The following is a 17194-nucleotide window of genomic DNA, read 5'->3' as shown; positions in this document are numbered from 1 at the left end:
GCATCAGTAGGGATGAATCTTAAAAAATAAATACCGACTGAAAAAAGCAAATGGTACAAGAATACCATTTATACATAGCCCCGAGGCAAACAAAACTTAATAATAGATTGCTTAGGGAAACACACTTACACAGAAAAGCCAGGAAATGACAAACACAAAAATTCAAAACAGTGTTTCCTTTGAAGGGGAGCGGTATGGCCAAGGAGGAACACACAGGGGCTTCCAAAGCACTGGTGATCCTCTAGTTCTTAAGCTGCAAGATGGGTACAGGGGTGGTTGTATTTCTCTCTCTCCACCTCCCTCTCCATGCAGGTATATATGTATGAATCTGACACTCATACACACTCCTTTGAATGCATATATATTCCTGTGCATACATCACCACCATAATTTTTCATGTGGCCCTGCACCTGGACCCACCTCCCTGGCGCTCTGACCCTCCGCGGAGCCCTCAGTGTGGACCTTGGTCTTAGACTGAGTGCTTGCTCCGACTGACTCCCTGCTCCACTCAAAATGACAGCCACTGAAGACCCAACATGACGGTCTGCGCTCCCCACACGGACTCACCTGGAGCACTTATCCAGGCCACCGTGGATGGGAAGGTAAACTCTGCGGTGACTTCTCCCTCAGAACGTGGTGCCAACCGTGTTGCAAGGGGACCTGAAATGCCACTCAGAGTGCACCGGCCTTTTGCTAAGTCATGGCAAGGAGCTGTAGGCGGCAGTGCTGGCCCGGATCTCCCACGCCCGACCCAACCACAGTGTCTCCTGCTGCTCCCGAGAAGCTTGACAAGTTTACTCCATCACATGACTGCTGCCCAGCCTGACTTCCCCAAACTACTCTTTCCTCATTTCTGTAAAATGATCTCAAGTCACCCATCTCTCAGACACCCAGGCTCCAACCCTGGCATAATTCTTCACCCTTTTTTCTCCTCTTTTACCAGTAAAGTCTGAGATTACTTTTTGCTCTAACCTTAGTTAGACTCTCCCAGGAGTCCTGATCTTGGTACCACGGCCTTAATTTAGACAAAATAAAGACTTCTTATTGGATTTATTCTATTTCAGCAATGTTTATTCTAAAAGCTATTTCCTACTCAAAAATGAAAACTGATAAAGAAATTCTTTCAAAAGCAATTAGATTTGGCAAATAGTTTTTTAACCTCAGTTTGTCTCCCCTATTTGGTAGACTTCTTGTGGAAAAAATACATAAATTGTAGCCACTGTCCTGGAGATCTGAATCTAGTTAATTTGATTTTCTTCAAAAATGTTTCATACCATCTGCATCATAACATGGAAACAGAACAGCACAGCCCCATTTTAACTTTAATGGGCCTATTTTCATTTGATCACAGAAGCCATAATAAAGAATGAATATTAACAAAATGACGAGAAAAGTAAGGAAAGGTTTATGCAAAGAGGTGGTAAGATACTGTGAAGCAACTCTACACTCAGCCCTGTAAGGAGCGTGATGCAAGATCAAAGCGAGGGGGCCGGGCTAGGTGGATGGCTTTAACAGAGAACTCAGACAGCGTTCAGCCATAAGCAGAGAAACTGAAAGACATGTCTGAAACACCAGGCCAGGGAAGGTAATTCCAAAGTCAGAGGTGACAAGAACCTGAGTCAGGAACATGGTCATGGGAGAACAAAGAAAAAAAGGAGGGCCCTTGGAGAAAGGCATCCAAGTTGGTCAATTCCTTCAATTCGAGTGAAGAAAGCACTCAATGATCATGGGGCCAGGGGATATGGTGATATAAGAGAAAATGCAAAAATCTGTCATTCACCATCTCAAATTTGAGCCGAAATACAGCAATGGATGTTCATGGGTAAAGCATCAGTGAAATGATAGCTGCTTAGAATTCACATGCAAACAGGCCTATGGCATGTGCTGATTTGGGCTCTACCCCACCACCCCCTGAAAGAAAATAAAAAACAATTTCTATATTTCCAACAAAAAGGAAGCACTTTTAATTGCACTTCTTGGTATTTACCCAAAGGAGATGAAACTTAACATCCACACAAAAACCTGTACACAGATGTTCATAGTAGCTTTTTCATAACTGTCAAAACTTGGAAGCAACCAAGATGTTCTTCAGGAGGTGAATGAATAAATAAACTGTAGTACATCCAGACAATGAAATATGAATCAGCTCTAAGAAGAAATGAACTATCAAGCCACTAAAAGATATGGAGACAATTTAAATGCATATCTCTAACTGAAAGAAGCCAATCTGAGAAAGCTGCATACTGTGTGATTCCAACTATATGACATTCTGGAAAAGGCAAAACTATAAAGACAGTAAAAAGATCACTGGCTGCTAGAGGTTAGGGATGAGAGAAGGATGAATAGGAAGAGCACAGAGTATTTTTAGGGCAGTGAAAATATTCTGTACCATACTATAATGGTGGATATATGTCATTATACACTTGTCCAAACCCATAGAATGTACAATACCAGGAGTGAATCCTAATGTAAACTGTGGACCCTGGGTGATAAAGATGTGTCAGTGTAGGTTCATCATCTGTAACAAATATTCCATCTAGTAGGGGATGGTAATAACTGGGGAGGCGATGCATGTATGGGGGCAGAGAGTGTATGAGAACTCTCTGTACCTTCCCCTCAATTTTTCTGTGGACCTCAAACTGCTCTAAAAAATAAAGTCTATTTGAAAAAAAAAAAAACCCAAAACTTGAAAACAGAAAACAAACAAGTGCTTTTCCTGCCTTGACACATCTTCCTCTGTAGGGTCTGAAATGATTGTTTCTGAAGCTTCTTACTTTTTCCTTCAAAAACATTACAGTTGAGCCTTGAACAGCACAGAGAGGGGAAGTTAGGGGCACCGACCCTCTGTGCGGTCAAAAATCTTCGTGTAACTTTATGGTCGGCCCTCCTCCGCATCCGTGGATTCAACTGACTGCAGATTGTGCAGTACCGTAATATTTATTGAAAAAACTCTGCATATAAGTGGATCATTGCATTTCAAACCCGTGTTATTCAAGGGCCAACTGCATCTAGTGTCTTCTTGTTGTTGTTGTATTTACGATCTAGAAAACAATGAAGCCTGATTATATTTTTCTCTGGGCCACTGTAAAAATGGAATAAAGAAAAGTTATTTGATTGGTTAGTAGCCAATATTTATTAATACCAAATATGAGAAAATACAGTAAATATTACGGCAGCTGCCAAAAGTTTTTAGTTCTACCAGTTCACGGGCCACATACAAAAAAAGCACTCCTGACATTATATGCCAGTGAAGACTCCCCCATACCTAAAACTTCACTAAGGATCACTGTAACAGCTTCTAAACTCCATGAATAGGTTTTATAAGTTACTTCATTTTCACTACCTAAGGGCTGTTCAAGGGCTGCCCCCATTATCAAATTCACTTTTTTTTTGCAATAAGTTTCCCCTTGATGCATGGGTCAAGCTCTCTGGTAAAGGAAAAAAAAGTTTCCCTCCATCTGATAACAGTATAATAGGCAAAGTGGCAGTTACTTTGTTTTATAAACTACTGTTTCCACCATCCCGAGTCTAGAAGGACCAGCTTTCAGAATATTCTTCTAAAGATGGACAAAATCTTCCCCCACACACAAAAGTTATATTTGTTTGTTTTAAATTACTGTAGCATTAAATCTTGATGGAGGGCACAAGATAAAATCATGTTGTGGAAAGGAACCTTCCCCTGGCCCATTCTCCTACCTGGTCTATGAGTCTACTCCACAGCATACCTGGGAGTGAGCCGACCCTTGGCCAGTATCGCCCAAAGAAAGGCAGACAACAAACAGAAGGCGTAAATTATGACAACACCCTCCCTTCACCAGCATCTCTGCATCTGACTCCCACTGGGACCCTCTCGCATCTGCGTCGATTTCACAGCCCCCCCGTCCCTCCCCCTCAGACACTCGCCGCAGTTGCAAATGGACACGTGATGCTGAGCTGCTCCCCCAGTCACCACCACGCAGCTCTTGAGAGGCACGGTCAGGACTTACTGTCAAGCCCCTGGGCCAAAACCCTCTTTCCGCTGCCTGTGCTTCGCCCTGGAAGCATCTCACTTTCTCATGGCAGCCTTATGGGAAGGACTATGCAAACGGATGCACTGTTTCATACCTTCTTCTCTTAACAGAAACGATCCACTTCCTTTCCTTCACTTTACACCCTGCCTGTATTCAGTAGCGGCACATTTCACAGCTTCGTGAACACCCCCATGGCTTCCGAGAAGCCGCCGTGTTCACCTGCTGCTCAGTGGCGGATGCTCTCCTCAGACCACGTGTAACCCCGCAAAGGAGGATCAGTCTTCAGTGGAGGCGAACCCTTGAAACAAAGGTCAGGGCTCCACATCTGAGTACGGGGTTCTAGCCCCTCCTTCAGAATCACCCACGAGCCGATGCCCCACGGGTGCTACAGGAAGTGGGGCTCAGGACTGAAACCCAGCGACATCGGTGAGAGCAAACGGGTACCTCTGTCCTCAAAGCAGTGAATAACCAAGTACTCTACCAACTCTCCTCCCCGTGGCACTGCCTCTATTCTCAGGGCACTTTCACGGGACTGTCAGAGTGATAAATTATAGACACAGAGCACCCTGATGCCAGCAAAGCTCCGGACAGTCACTCAAAACATAGCTGAGCAAGGTGGGAAACCCTGGGCCAAGCGACAGTTGGGTTTGGTGGACGCAGAGTTGACTGGATGGCCCTCCCAAGGGCACAAACATCACAGGGCGCAACACTGACTTGGAGGGAGGACCTTGTACAGCACTTGGGAGGTTCATCATCTTTGGTTAAGATGTTTTCATCAAGATGTGCTTATGGAGATCACAAATAATTCTCAGCCAAAAGGGGGTAGTTAATTAATCGGAAGAAAGAACATACACCTAAAACTAACACAACATTGTAAGTCAACTATACTCCAATAAAAACTTTTTAAAAAGTAAAGGCGCCAAGACATGAAAAAAAAAAAAAAGAAAAGAAAGAACAGAGATTTTAAAGGATTTCAACAGGCTGAAATGGCCACTAGAACTGACCAAAACAACAACAAAATCCCCCCAAGTTAAAAAATAAAATCCTGCTTTTGACTGTTAAAAGAAATCTATTACATAAATGTAGGATGATGTCGGTACCTCCCCCATACCCTCCAATGTGCTCAGCTGGGACAACTCACCCTATTCATAAGCTCTGCTAGTGACCCTGACCCCAGGCTCTGGGTGGGAGAGGCTCCAGGCCACTGACATTCCGACTCCCATCAATGTTATGACTCTGACTTCAGACCTGGGGCTGCCTTTTACTCTTTGGGCTCAGTCTCCTGTCCTGGGCCCCACCCCTTTTCAGCAGTTGATCCTGTAATTCATTCTTCTGGACCCAGCTCTTCTACAGCGTCCTGGCTGCGGTCTTGTCCCCATACACTAGCACTCCTCTCATCTGGCCCCTCGACCCGCTCAGCCAGACGATTCTGCTGCCAAACATCTGCCCATCTAGACTGCCACCTCTGGAAGGATTCCCCCGAGGCTATGCCTTCCGAACTATGCTAACTGCCTCCTGTCACAGCCTGCTGCCCTTACGTCCCCATGAGCGTACCCCAGGCCACGGATCTGTCTGTTCTCTGGATTCCCATCTGGATTATATTCTGGATCCCCAGCTGATCCCACCCTGCTCCTGACAGAAGCCCAGATCTTTTACATGGCAGGGGCAAAGGGGATGGGTTTAAAGCAATTCATATTTTAAGGTCTTAAGGATTTTTATTGAATGCAAGCTCAATGCAAGCGGAAGGTGCCACAGAGAGGCTGAATGAGAGACGTGATCCTGGTCTGTACTGGTACCTCATTTAATGATGCAGAAAACACGTGCATCTCACAGGCCTAATAGTCTTAGGTGTAGAGTCCTTACTCTACACTGGCCGAGCCATCTCTGAAGTATTGTCCATGTCTGAGTGCCATGCTCTTAAAGAGACAGTGACAGAAAGGGAATGCATCCCGGAGAAAGTGACCAGAATAACAGAATTCCTGACATGAGGTAATGTAAGAATATTTGTAAGAACCAGGGCTATTGGCCTAGGAAAGGAGGATTTGCAGGGATGGCGTTTTCAGGTGAAGAGCTCTCACATGAAGAAAGACCTAAAGGCTTATATTACGAGAGACAGCTTGGAGATCTGCAGGAACACAGTGGAAGAGGGGCTGAAGCAGTAAATGCTGGTCCCGTTCTACTCCTGACTCGGTGACCCTGCCTCTCTAACCTCAGTTTCCCCCTCAGAATGGAGGATCTGATTTCAAAGGCCCCTCCCTGCTCTCAGAGCCCATAATTCTTCACCCTTACATTAAGCCCAATCTGAAAAGAAGACAGGCCTGGCCTGGCCTGTTTGGAGGCCTGGGAGACAAGGTCAGTTCTTAGGTCTTCCAAGTGGCCCCTTCCAGGAAAATCAAATTCACGCAAGTAACTTGTAAAATAAGTGGAAGCAGGCTTTATGTTTCAGGAAATGAAAAATACAGAAATTCCCCAAGAGAAGGCGTGAGAGGCAGAAAAACGTCTACCTCTCCCTAAAATAGTCACTTCCTAATCCCTGCAATCTGTGAATATTATCTTACATGGCATGCTGTGAGATGATAAAGTTAAGACTGTCCAGAGGAGAGCTGATCCTGGATTAGCCGGTGGGCTCTCAAAGCCATCACAGGTATCCTTACAAGAGGGATGCAGAGGGCGATGGGATAGAGATGCACAGGGAAGAAGGTAACGTGAAGGCAGAGGCAGGGATTGGAGAGATGTGGCCACAAGTCAAGGAGCGCCTAGAGTCACCAAAGGCTGGAAGAGAGAGACAAGCAACCGATTCTCCCCCAAAGCCTCTGACGGGGATGCATTTCTGCTGACATCTTAACATTGGACTCTGACTCCAAAACCACAAGAGAATAAATCTCTGTTGTTTTAAGACACCGAGTTTGTGGTCATTTCTTAGGACAGCCACAGCAAACTAATATAGAGGGTTTTCTGCTTAAATAAAATGTTGTTATGGGCCCAAAGTGGGCAGTAATAGCCTCCTTTAAGGGAAAAGCTCGAATTTTTATGTGTCTTTATGGCCTATTCCATACTAGACTCAGAACAAGTGCAGCTCTGCTTTGAAAAGTGTTTGGGGCAGTGACAAAAGCATCTTTTAAGCCATTGTGCATGCATATTTTACCAGCAATCTCTCCTTCACACACAAATTCAGCAGACAACAAATCTAAGCAGGGCAGACAAGCAGAAGACTCCAAGCTCCATCCAGCAGGCCTGGCTGCCGTGGAACAGATTATGCAGCATCTCATGGCAGAGATGGGAGGAGGAAGCCTCTGGAGTAGGACGGAGCTAGTCTTTATTCTCTATTGTAATGTGGGCAGTGTTTCTCCCCACCCTCGCCTGGCAACATCCAGCTCTTGGAGAATGATGAATGCTACTGAGATAAGCAATGTAATGACATGATCCGCCAGCCTAGGAACCAGCTGTGGAGAGAGAATGAGGGTCCCGCAGGCCTCCCCAGACTCCCACCACCACCATCTCTGTAAGTCACTCTCACGCTGTCACTGAGGGGACCACCAGGTGGCACCAGGTCAGGTTTCAGGAAATGGTTCCCCTTTTGAGTTTCTAATGTCTCCTTGCTAAAAACATCATTACTATTTTAAAAGCCACAAATAAAGGAGAAATTCCTTTTAAAATCAGGGAAGAGAAACTGAAAGGTACGTATAAAACTACCAGTTTGATGACAGGAGGCTGATGATGATTCATCTGTCTTCTGCTCAAGAGAACCTCAGTACAAGAGAACCTCCAATGTGGAGTGGAAAGAGACCGAGACCTAGTTTAGATCTTCTGCTTCCTAGATTCAAGTCCTTGGGTAAATCATTTCATTTCTGTTGAGCTTCGTTTTCCTCACATGTAAACTAGGACAACTGAATAAGATGACATGTGGTCTAAACAGTGGTTGGCCCACCTGAGTTCATTAATGTTTGAGGAAAGGATGAATTAACTGTTCTGCATCCAGGACTAGACAACGTAATATTGTTACCTGTAGTTCTTCCAACTGCCATCAGTATCTGCCTGGGTTTATAATATCTAGGAAGAGGGATCTTTTATTATCTTGGAAATTCAAACTGACAGAGGGCATGTTTTTTCTTCTTGGACAGCAGTGCTTAGTTTTACAATCCAGAGATTTATGTAGAAGTTGGTCAGTTATTATGGGTGATGCATAACAACTATTTTTCATCCAGGACTAAAAATGTTTGCTCTTCAATCTAAAACAGAATTCTGTGCAAGTTCCTCGCTCTTAAACACACACACTCCCCCACCCCCAACCAAAAGCCATTCCCTTTTCTAGATCCCTAGTCACCAGGAAAGCAGTCTGTGTGAAGCCTGGCCCTTACTCAGTGAGACAGATGCTGGTCTTTCCCGATGCCCAGTCACCAGTAGAATGGGTCAGTATGTGTGTGAGCTTGGGGCAGGGGGCGTGGAGAATGGAACCTCGTTGGGCATCCTGTGGGCCCTGGGGCTAAACTTGGCATCCCACAGGCCCCCAGGCACGGGTTTCAGAGGGCCTAAGGGACCCGCAAGCACCTGCTGCGCCCTCCCCTCCATTCAGGAAGAGGGGCTTCTACAGACAGCAGAGTTCTGCTTATGCTGTCCCTCCTCTTCACTCTCTCTCCTCCTCCTTAGAGCGAGCAGTGAGGTGGTGCACCCAGCACCAACCCCCAACACGCTCCCCCTGGAGACGCAGCTGCATGCCTTCCCAGTGACCAGCATTCTCAAGCCTTTGGACACTCCGTATAAGCCCTGCTGATCCTCTGACCCCTGGAAACTGTATTCCCCCCACTAAAGGAAAATATGAATTCTTTTTTCCTCTTCCCAACCAGCTGTTAGGAATCACATACACACGACTTTAAAGCTCAGTGCCTAATGCAGTCTTGAATTTTGAACCCTTCACTGTTTAGAAAGACGTGGGTTTTTTTCATAAGTCTATTAGCCTCACAATAAGAATCTAGGATATTTTTTATCATTTCTCTTGGGACTTAGTAAAACAAAAGAAAGACTGAAAAATGGAGTAACTTCTATGTGCATTCTACATTTACATACAGACTAACACATTTCAAGGAATTCACTGAGAGAAAGGAAACAACTCTAAAGCAGGAGGAAATTTTTAATTTACTTTTCTTTCTGAATGACAATTTTACTTGAGGTGGCCTCTGTGTCTATCAAACAGGCAGTAGTATCTTGGCCATATTTGTGGCCTGCAGGCAGCTATCTAAGCCCTGTGAACAGCTGGAATAGCAGTACAGGAATTCTTGGTCTCACTGAAACTACAGATATGACAAGAGTCTCTCTCGAGGCAGGCACCAAAATAATCATGCTAGACAAAGGCCATGTAGGGTACACGAAAATCAAACCTGTCTCCTCAGGATTTTGAGAGTAGTTATGACCAAAGAGGTGTTATTTTAATGAAATTCATTTAAATCATGATTTAAATTACTAAATAAGATGACTCAATTTTATCAGCTTTTTATTTTAAAAAGTACATTTTTGTTTTTCTGGCATAAAAACAAAACTACATATTCTTTAAAATTCAGCTGAGGATGGGTTTCACTTTTAGAAGAAATATACATTTTATAAAAGTATAAAATATACTTTTATGAGAATATACACCTTATATATTTAAATCAGTTATTTATGGAAACCATACTCGAAGTGTATCTCTCAATAATTCTAGAAGATTCTGTGAAAAAAACTGTTTAATGTTTCCTTTGTGTTCTTACTGCTCCTCCCTTGATAATCTTCAGACTTGCTTTGCTTCCCCAGATTACTTCATTCTTAAGAATTATCTATTCGTTTGTCTGCTTGAAACTTTGCACTTTTGGGGAGAAAGCCAGGGAATGATTGTCTTATCTCCATATGATGCTATTAACAAGCATGATTTCCACAAATAAAACCCATAGATGGAGAAGAGGAACATGATTTCTGGAGTACACAATAAGGTTTTTTACTTTTCTACCTACCAAGGTGGCTTTCATTGGGTCTCATTACCCCTCAATTTGGTCATGTAGCATTCAACATCTTAAGAGGGCCTACTAGGTGCAGGCTCTAGGCTTAACACATGAAGGATTCAGACCTGACAAAGCTTACATTCCAACAGGAAACAGATATTAGATGGCTATTGTACAAATAACTATACAACAACGATAGCTTTGAAGAAGTGCATGGTGGGAGAGCAACCCCATCCAGACTAGGAGTCAAGGAAGACCTCTCTAGAAAGTAATATTGATTTGTTATTACTTACTCATAAAACTTTTTAAAAAAAGGTAACACAAATATACTGTCTCAAATATTATATCAATTCCAAGGTAAGATGGGGTATGAGAAAGAGAAGGCTCTGGACCAGACAGATATGACTAGAATCCTTGCTATTACTATGGTGCCTTGGACAACTCATGGTAAGGGACATGGTCTCCTCACATTATTGTTGTAACGGTTAAGTGCGACACATATAAAAAGCACTCAGTATGTAGTGGAAGTCCAATAAACTACAGACAATAATTAATAATTACAGAATGTATGCTGATCTATCTTTGAGCTTTGACATATCAAAGCTAATTTTCCTTTCACAGTTCAACTGAAATGTTCAACTGAAAGAGAAAACCCAAAAATCTACTGGGGAAAAAAACACACTCTGACATCAGTGATTTTTCCTCACTTGGGTTGGCTAACAGGTATCATTTACTTAAACAATGGAAGCGCACCCCGTACTAGATTCTTCCTGGCAGATATATATATATAAATACAGGCAAAAAGAATAGTTGGTATATCTGTACTCAACAGCCTTCTCCGAGCATTAGAACAAGATTCTGGAATTGGAGCTTTTGAATTAGAGCTTTTAAAATAGTGAACTCCCCTTGGGCGGTTAAGTGTTTTTCAGGTCATTAACTCCTTGTCTGAGAGGGTACAGGCAGAGCCCTTCAGGGAAGCCCAAACTCACGCAGCCCAAGAAGCATTTCCCACCCCCACTTAGCTTCTTTTATTCTAACTTCCCTCAGTACTTACAAACACCCAACCCACATGACAGGGTCGGTCACATCCATTCCTCTGTTAGACACTCGCTGCTGCCAAAGTAGTACCTGGAGGTACAGCTGATCAGGCTCTACCTGAAAGGAGCTCCCAGCCCACGATGGGCCTTATTAAGTTTTCTTTAGGCTGTGGCCAACAGTCACTTTTCTTTTTAGATTCAAGGCTCAAGTCAGAAAATGAAAAAAATATGTTTTGTGTTTTTAAGTTAAAAAATGAAGACTTTTACTTGGTCCTGGAAAAGAGACCACTTTCCTGATGAGAAAAATGAGGCTCAGAAAGGAGAGCAGACTTGCCTATAAGATCTTAGAGCATGTCAACAGCAGAGCTGAAGCAAGCATTTAATCCATTCCACTCGGGGCTCCCCACCCCATTTACCAAGCCCTCTGGTCTGCCCGGTCCTTGGAACACAAACAGACATGCCTCCTCCATGAGCTGGAGCTCCCCACCTAGTGGCTGTGGGATTCACGCTGGGCTGTGTGAGGCCAGGCAACCCCCGCAGCCTGGAACAGCACAGGCACTTCCTGGGCACCCCCGCCCCCAGGGCATTCTGCTGTTCTGTGCTATACCACCCTGGAGTGGCTCCTGGCGCCCAGAGGCTCCTCCTGCTGGGGGCCTGGCCTGGCCCAAGAGGGCCACAGTACTCACCCCCATAGGGAAGTCTCTGCCGACCCCTGGCTTCCACGGCCAAAACCTAATCCATGGGGGTTCTACAAAGGCTCCCTTCTGCTGGCCCTGACTACAGCCCTTTTATTTCCCAGTCCCCTTGGTTTGTATGAGCTGAAAAGGCCAGGACTGAGAGGAGATCGCTAGGGGGCTGCAAGGGGTCAAAGGTGAGGGGTTGCTCGTAATTGGTGTCGAGTGATGTTTCAGATAGTATACTTCCTCAACTTAAAACAAAGGTGCACTGTCTGCAGACAGAATGGCTCCAGTTCAGGAGAAGAACCTCTCTCACCATAAATCCAAAATAAGAAGTAACAACCAGGTCATTCTAGGATGATGAGGTGGCAGTCCCTGACTGGCCAGGGAACCAGTGAAAAATTACACCCAAGGCGATGTGACTGGGCAATGGAGGCTGGGGCAGAAAGGGATCCTATGGGTGGCTGGTGAGACCTGTGTTAAGTCCAGCCTTTCCTGGGAACCCAAGGTGCCTGGGAGACAAGAGAAGCACAGGCAGAGAAGACTCGCCAGCATTCACAGAAAGAATGAAAACCCTGGTTCCTTCACACATCCCCTCCCTCCAGCAGCTTCTCTGGATGCCCAGCCCTCAGCCTGAGCTTCCAGAGCTCTTCTTGCACGGCTCTATCATACTGCGTAATAATTACCCGTGTATTATCCGTCACATTCGTTTTTGTCTCAGCAGAGTCCAGCAAGGTGTCTAACACCCAGCAGGCAGCAACGTTAAGTGAATGAAAGCGACCCGTTACACAGTGACTGCAATTCGAAGGTACAACTAGGGCAGCAGTAAGCAGAAGCCATCTGAGAGCAGAGGAAAAACCAACAATGAATGAACTACAGGGAACCTCCCTTAACCAGAAGCCAGAGGGCTGCCCATCCCTCACCAGCCCCTGAAGGCTCAGCAGCCACGGGACAGCTGTTCTGTTCTATTTCTGGGCTAGGGAGACATATCTTAGAGCTAAAACATATGTTCCCATAATTATCAAAATTGAGTGTTACAAATAAGGGAAGGGGGAAAGTAGCAGGTTCACCTAAGTGAGCTAAGACTTTCTATATCATATACCAGCTCCATCTCCAACTCAACCTCTCTCTTAGAAACCTATGGGCTCAGAGTCACAATTCCAAGTTCAAAGTGGACAAAACCCTGGGTCCCAGTGGAAAACCCTTTCTAATTTACAAGGCACGTGCTCTTAGTACAAAACTTGCCAACTTACTTTTTCCACATCTAGATCAGCATCCTGCTTCTTCAAAAAACTGTAGAAGAAAAAAAAAAAAAAATAAGACGTCAGAAGAGAACTGAGCACTCTTTGCCTGTAAACCACCCACAAAGCACCACCACAGAATTTTCATTTGCTGCAGACAATCAATTTGCCCACAATTTTTTTCTTGTTCACACAATTGTTGTGAAGTCACAGTTGCCACAAACACCTGCCTGCAACTGCAAAGACCTGGCCCCGTACCACCAAAGGAAGCCAGCATGAGATCTTAACTTTTCAGAGCCAGGAAAAATAGGGATGGAGGTCTTGAGTGTGTACACACACACACACACACCCCTTCTTCAGAGTGCCTACAAGTCATCCATAGCTGGGACACATTGAAAATGTGTCTCCAAGGTCTTGTTCAACTTACCTCTTGGCTTAAATCTCCCCTTAGTCCCCAGACCCTATCTGCTCCACTTCCTGTCTGACTGTGGGTGAGCCTCACTGTCAAAACAGCCTTCTTGGGATGGCCCTGTTTTCCCATCAGCTGGGGTTCCCCTCTCCAGGAGGCCTGCCAACCCACCAACCTGCACAACTTGTCCATGGAAATCTAGTCCCAAGATCACCTTAGAACCTTGTGCCAAGCCCCTGGCACAGCTGATGCTGACTCTGATGGCACCCGTGCCCACTTTACATGAATCTTTAAAGTGCCAGGAGCAGGATGGCAGACCTCCAGCTTGCTCATGCACTCTGCCTACAACCTGCCAATATTACGGTACCTCATTTATTATTTGTGATTTTAGCTGTTCGAACAAAGCTTCAGTTTTAATAAGGTGTCTAAAGAGAACAATAACAATGGCTGGATGGAATTACGCTGACAGCAGTACGTTAGGGCAGAAAGTAAAAGGTTTGAGAAATCTGGAAGAAAAAAGCAGAAACAATTTTTCCTATCTTAGTAGAGACTCAAACTTGTTTTCAGTATGACTCTTAGCATCTTTCTTCCTGGTCAATGGTTTAAAATACTCCCGTCGTAAATTACCATCCCCATCAAAACCACCCCCCCTCCCTACACACAAAAGAGAATTTTTGCGCTGTTTGAAAGACTGAGTAATTAACAGTCACATCTTTGTTTCGTTTAATCAAAGATGACTCAGAATGAAGGGAAGTAAAAATGACCATGGGGAAGAGAATTAAAAACTCACATATTGTCTTCTGCAGAGGGGCATTCAAATCATGAACTCACTGCAGACACGCAAGAGGAGCGGCACGGAGGCTGGAGGGAGAGGACGCGCTAAGGAGCAACCCACAACCCCCATCTCCTCCTTGCTTCTGAGACATGCTGTCTTGTCCTATCAAACAGGCAATATATGCTTTTTCTTCTGGCTCACCCACTGGGGATCTAGACACTGTTGAGCTGTAAAAAAAATAAATAAAAAGGGAATTCCCTCTGTCCAGAAATTTCAACTGGCCTCCCTATAACCAGCAAAGGGTAAGTCAGTACTACGAGAACTTTTCACCAAAGGGAACATCTATACAGTAGAAGTCTGACTTCCATTCTTGAACACTTTGAAAGAGGTTTAGGAAGGCTGTCATTCTGATTTATAAAATGGAATGTTCTAATATGCAAGGTGAAAGATTCCTTCATCTGCCACAGAAAGAGCAGTTGGAGAATCATTACCCTTTTCCAAGGTAGTGAGGAAACTCCGCCTCTCCCATGCACACAGCGCAACTGCAGCCACACAGGATCCCCAGTTCAGCAACAGGCTCTGAAAGAATGAGCCTTCACTCCACGGTACCAAAAGGAAAACTGAAAACCTGCTTGTAGCTGCTGGCTCACTACTACACAAGGAATCTTATCCATACGTACATATATGCGGCATCATCCAATTTCTTTGTCAGGCTTACTAAACAGATGGAGCTAATGAACAAAGACAATACATATATGTATCACCCTGCAGCCAGAACCCAGAAGGATGTCACAGCGCTAACTTCAAAGACTCCCAGCAAGCACACACAGCCTGAGATATTTTTAGGCGCCAGCTCCATTGTTTCCAAGAGGACACGGATGGATGAAATAGAATTGCCTGAAAGTAAAATTCACGTGGCAACCCATTTGGAATGAAGAGTGGCATTAGTTTTTAAAACCAGTTCTATCTTTCTTAAATAAAGGCTGTTTAAGATTCTAACACTTAAGGCAAGATAGACACCTCCCTCCCCATATGTGTGTACGTGTATGTGTTTTAACAAATATAGATATGCATATGTATTTATACAGATATTTTAAATAGTTGACTATTTCGATATAAATGTATTCAATGGTGGGCTTGTGGGCATTAGGGCACGTTCCATGCTTTTATTCTTCCTGCTGAAGCAGTGCTGATGTTTTGTTTGAGAACATGACTGAAGTGACCCAGATTCCCCACTGGAAAAGGCAGATCCAGAAATGCTGCAAATGTGTGATCGACTGCAGGAATGGAAGCCGAAGGACGAGGCCTGGACCCAAAATGGACCACTCCCCACTCTTTCGATCAGCTCAGGTCCTCCCTCATTGGCGGAATACACAAAGATTTTTATTTTTAGAGAAAACTCTACGAACAACACTGAGAAGCCCTCAACTTTGAGCTCCCTCTTGATAGAGCCATCCCCCTGCCCCCACTGATCTCCCATTCCCACCTACATACCCTGCGACGGCACAGTGCCGGCAGAGGAATAACCAGACCCGGCAAAGGAGCCCTGGCCACATGTTCGGAGAATGGCAAGAGGCTTGGCAGTGCACGGGGGTGGCTGAGGACGGTGGAAGGCTGGTGGGAGAAAGGTGGGACGCTAAGGCAGAGGCCAGGAGGTGAGAGACAGCATACGCCAGCTCAGAAGTCAGGCAGTGAGGGGCGCACTTCTGCACCCATCAGTATATCCTCAACCCGCTTCTATCCCAGGAAAGGGCAGAAAAATAGATACAGCCCCCAGCATATTCCTGGCACTGGACTAAGCATCGTCATTCCAGTCTCACCCACTGCGCTGGGTAAGCAGAATCTTCTCCCAATTGGCCTTCAGGGCTCAGGACAGAATCACTTTCCTGCTCCTGTTTCCCTTTGGTCCCACTTCTCTGAAGAACTGGATTTCATCTCCGGTGTGTTCCTACAGCACTTCATGCAGTACCTGTTTCCCTGCCTCTCCTGCTCGAATGCCGTCTCATCTGTGGCCAGGATGGCACTGAGTACAGCGCCTGCCGCACCACAGGCACTTGGGCCGCCTCTGAGGATGGAGGGATGGAGGGGTGGAGGGGTGAAGGGGTGAGGGGGCAGTGGCAGGGTGACTAATGAAGAACTGACCAACAGAAAGGAAGGAAATGAAACCGCGCTGAATCAGGCTGACCCGCTGCCTCCTGCACGTACGAGCAGAGTGGGTACTGGGGAAGGGGTGTAGAAACCCAGGGTGCACCCACACACCACGCACACATACACACATAACCAGAAGATGACCTGTTCTTTAAATTTAGTCCTGTGTCTTTAGCTACAAATAAAGGACAAAGATCCAATCTGGAGATTCTGCTGTTATTTTTAATATTACCCAGGGTTTCCTTTCTACTTAAAAAAAAAAACTGACTGGGAAACCGTTCAATACATTAGAATCACTATGATTCAATACATTACAATCATAATCACGTCTTGTATAAGGTGGAGATTTAAGGAAGGGCCATGATGAATCCAAGATTTAAATCATGGTTCAGGCTTCTGTTTGATTATTTTAAGAAATGGACGATTGAGAGAGAAATGAGGGATACTTTTCTCCTGCCACAGAGTCTCCTCTATTCCCAGTTCAACCCTTTTTACTACTTGCAAAAGACTTAAAATATTCATTGACCTGCCAAAAAACATCTGCACGTTACTAGACACGTCTCCACATATTCATGTCTGAATGGCTTCTTTCTGCTCCAACGATCACAGATCTATTCAATCAAAACTCAAGTGAGAACTCAGAGCTGTACGTGGTGTAACGTCAGTGGCGACTGAGGATAAAATGGCCATTTGATAGCAGCTTCCATATCAAGCGTGTCAACAGGGACAGTGTTCCTTCGGTTATTCTTAACTTAGGATCCAAGGCACAAAAAAGACCAGGCAGGGCCAGACTCTGCCACAATTCCAAAGAAAGCTGAGACACATACAGAGTGCACACAGAAGTGCCTCAATGTTCTCTGGCGAAGGGGGGAGCTGCTGGCCCCCTGCCTGCAGCCCGGGAACAGGCCCACTCTCACAGTGGGCGCCG

General features: G+C 45.1%; 1 protein-coding gene across 3 annotated transcripts in view; it reads right to left on the bottom strand.

Moving 5' to 3' along the window:
* FYN (FYN proto-oncogene, Src family tyrosine kinase) overlaps positions 1–17194 on the bottom strand; it is a 204970-nt gene that overhangs the window by 166101 nt on the left and 21675 nt on the right. For 2 of the 3 annotated variants that reach the window (XM_068551230.1, XM_068551228.1), the window contains exon 2: positions 12947–12986. The exons of the other annotated variant lie outside the window; for it this stretch is intronic. The gene's annotated coding sequence lies outside the window, so the exon portion shown is untranslated. The remainder of the gene's footprint in view (positions 1–12946; positions 12987–17194) is intronic. 3 annotated transcript variants of the gene reach the window in all.

The sequence above is a fragment of the Eschrichtius robustus genome, chromosome 9 (genome assembly GCF_028021215.1).
Source record: "Eschrichtius robustus isolate mEscRob2 chromosome 9, mEscRob2.pri, whole genome shotgun sequence".
NCBI lineage: Eukaryota > Metazoa > Chordata > Mammalia > Artiodactyla > Eschrichtiidae > Eschrichtius > Eschrichtius robustus.
Note: the sequence above shows the minus strand (reverse complement) of the source record. Positions and strands in the feature narration are given on the sequence as shown.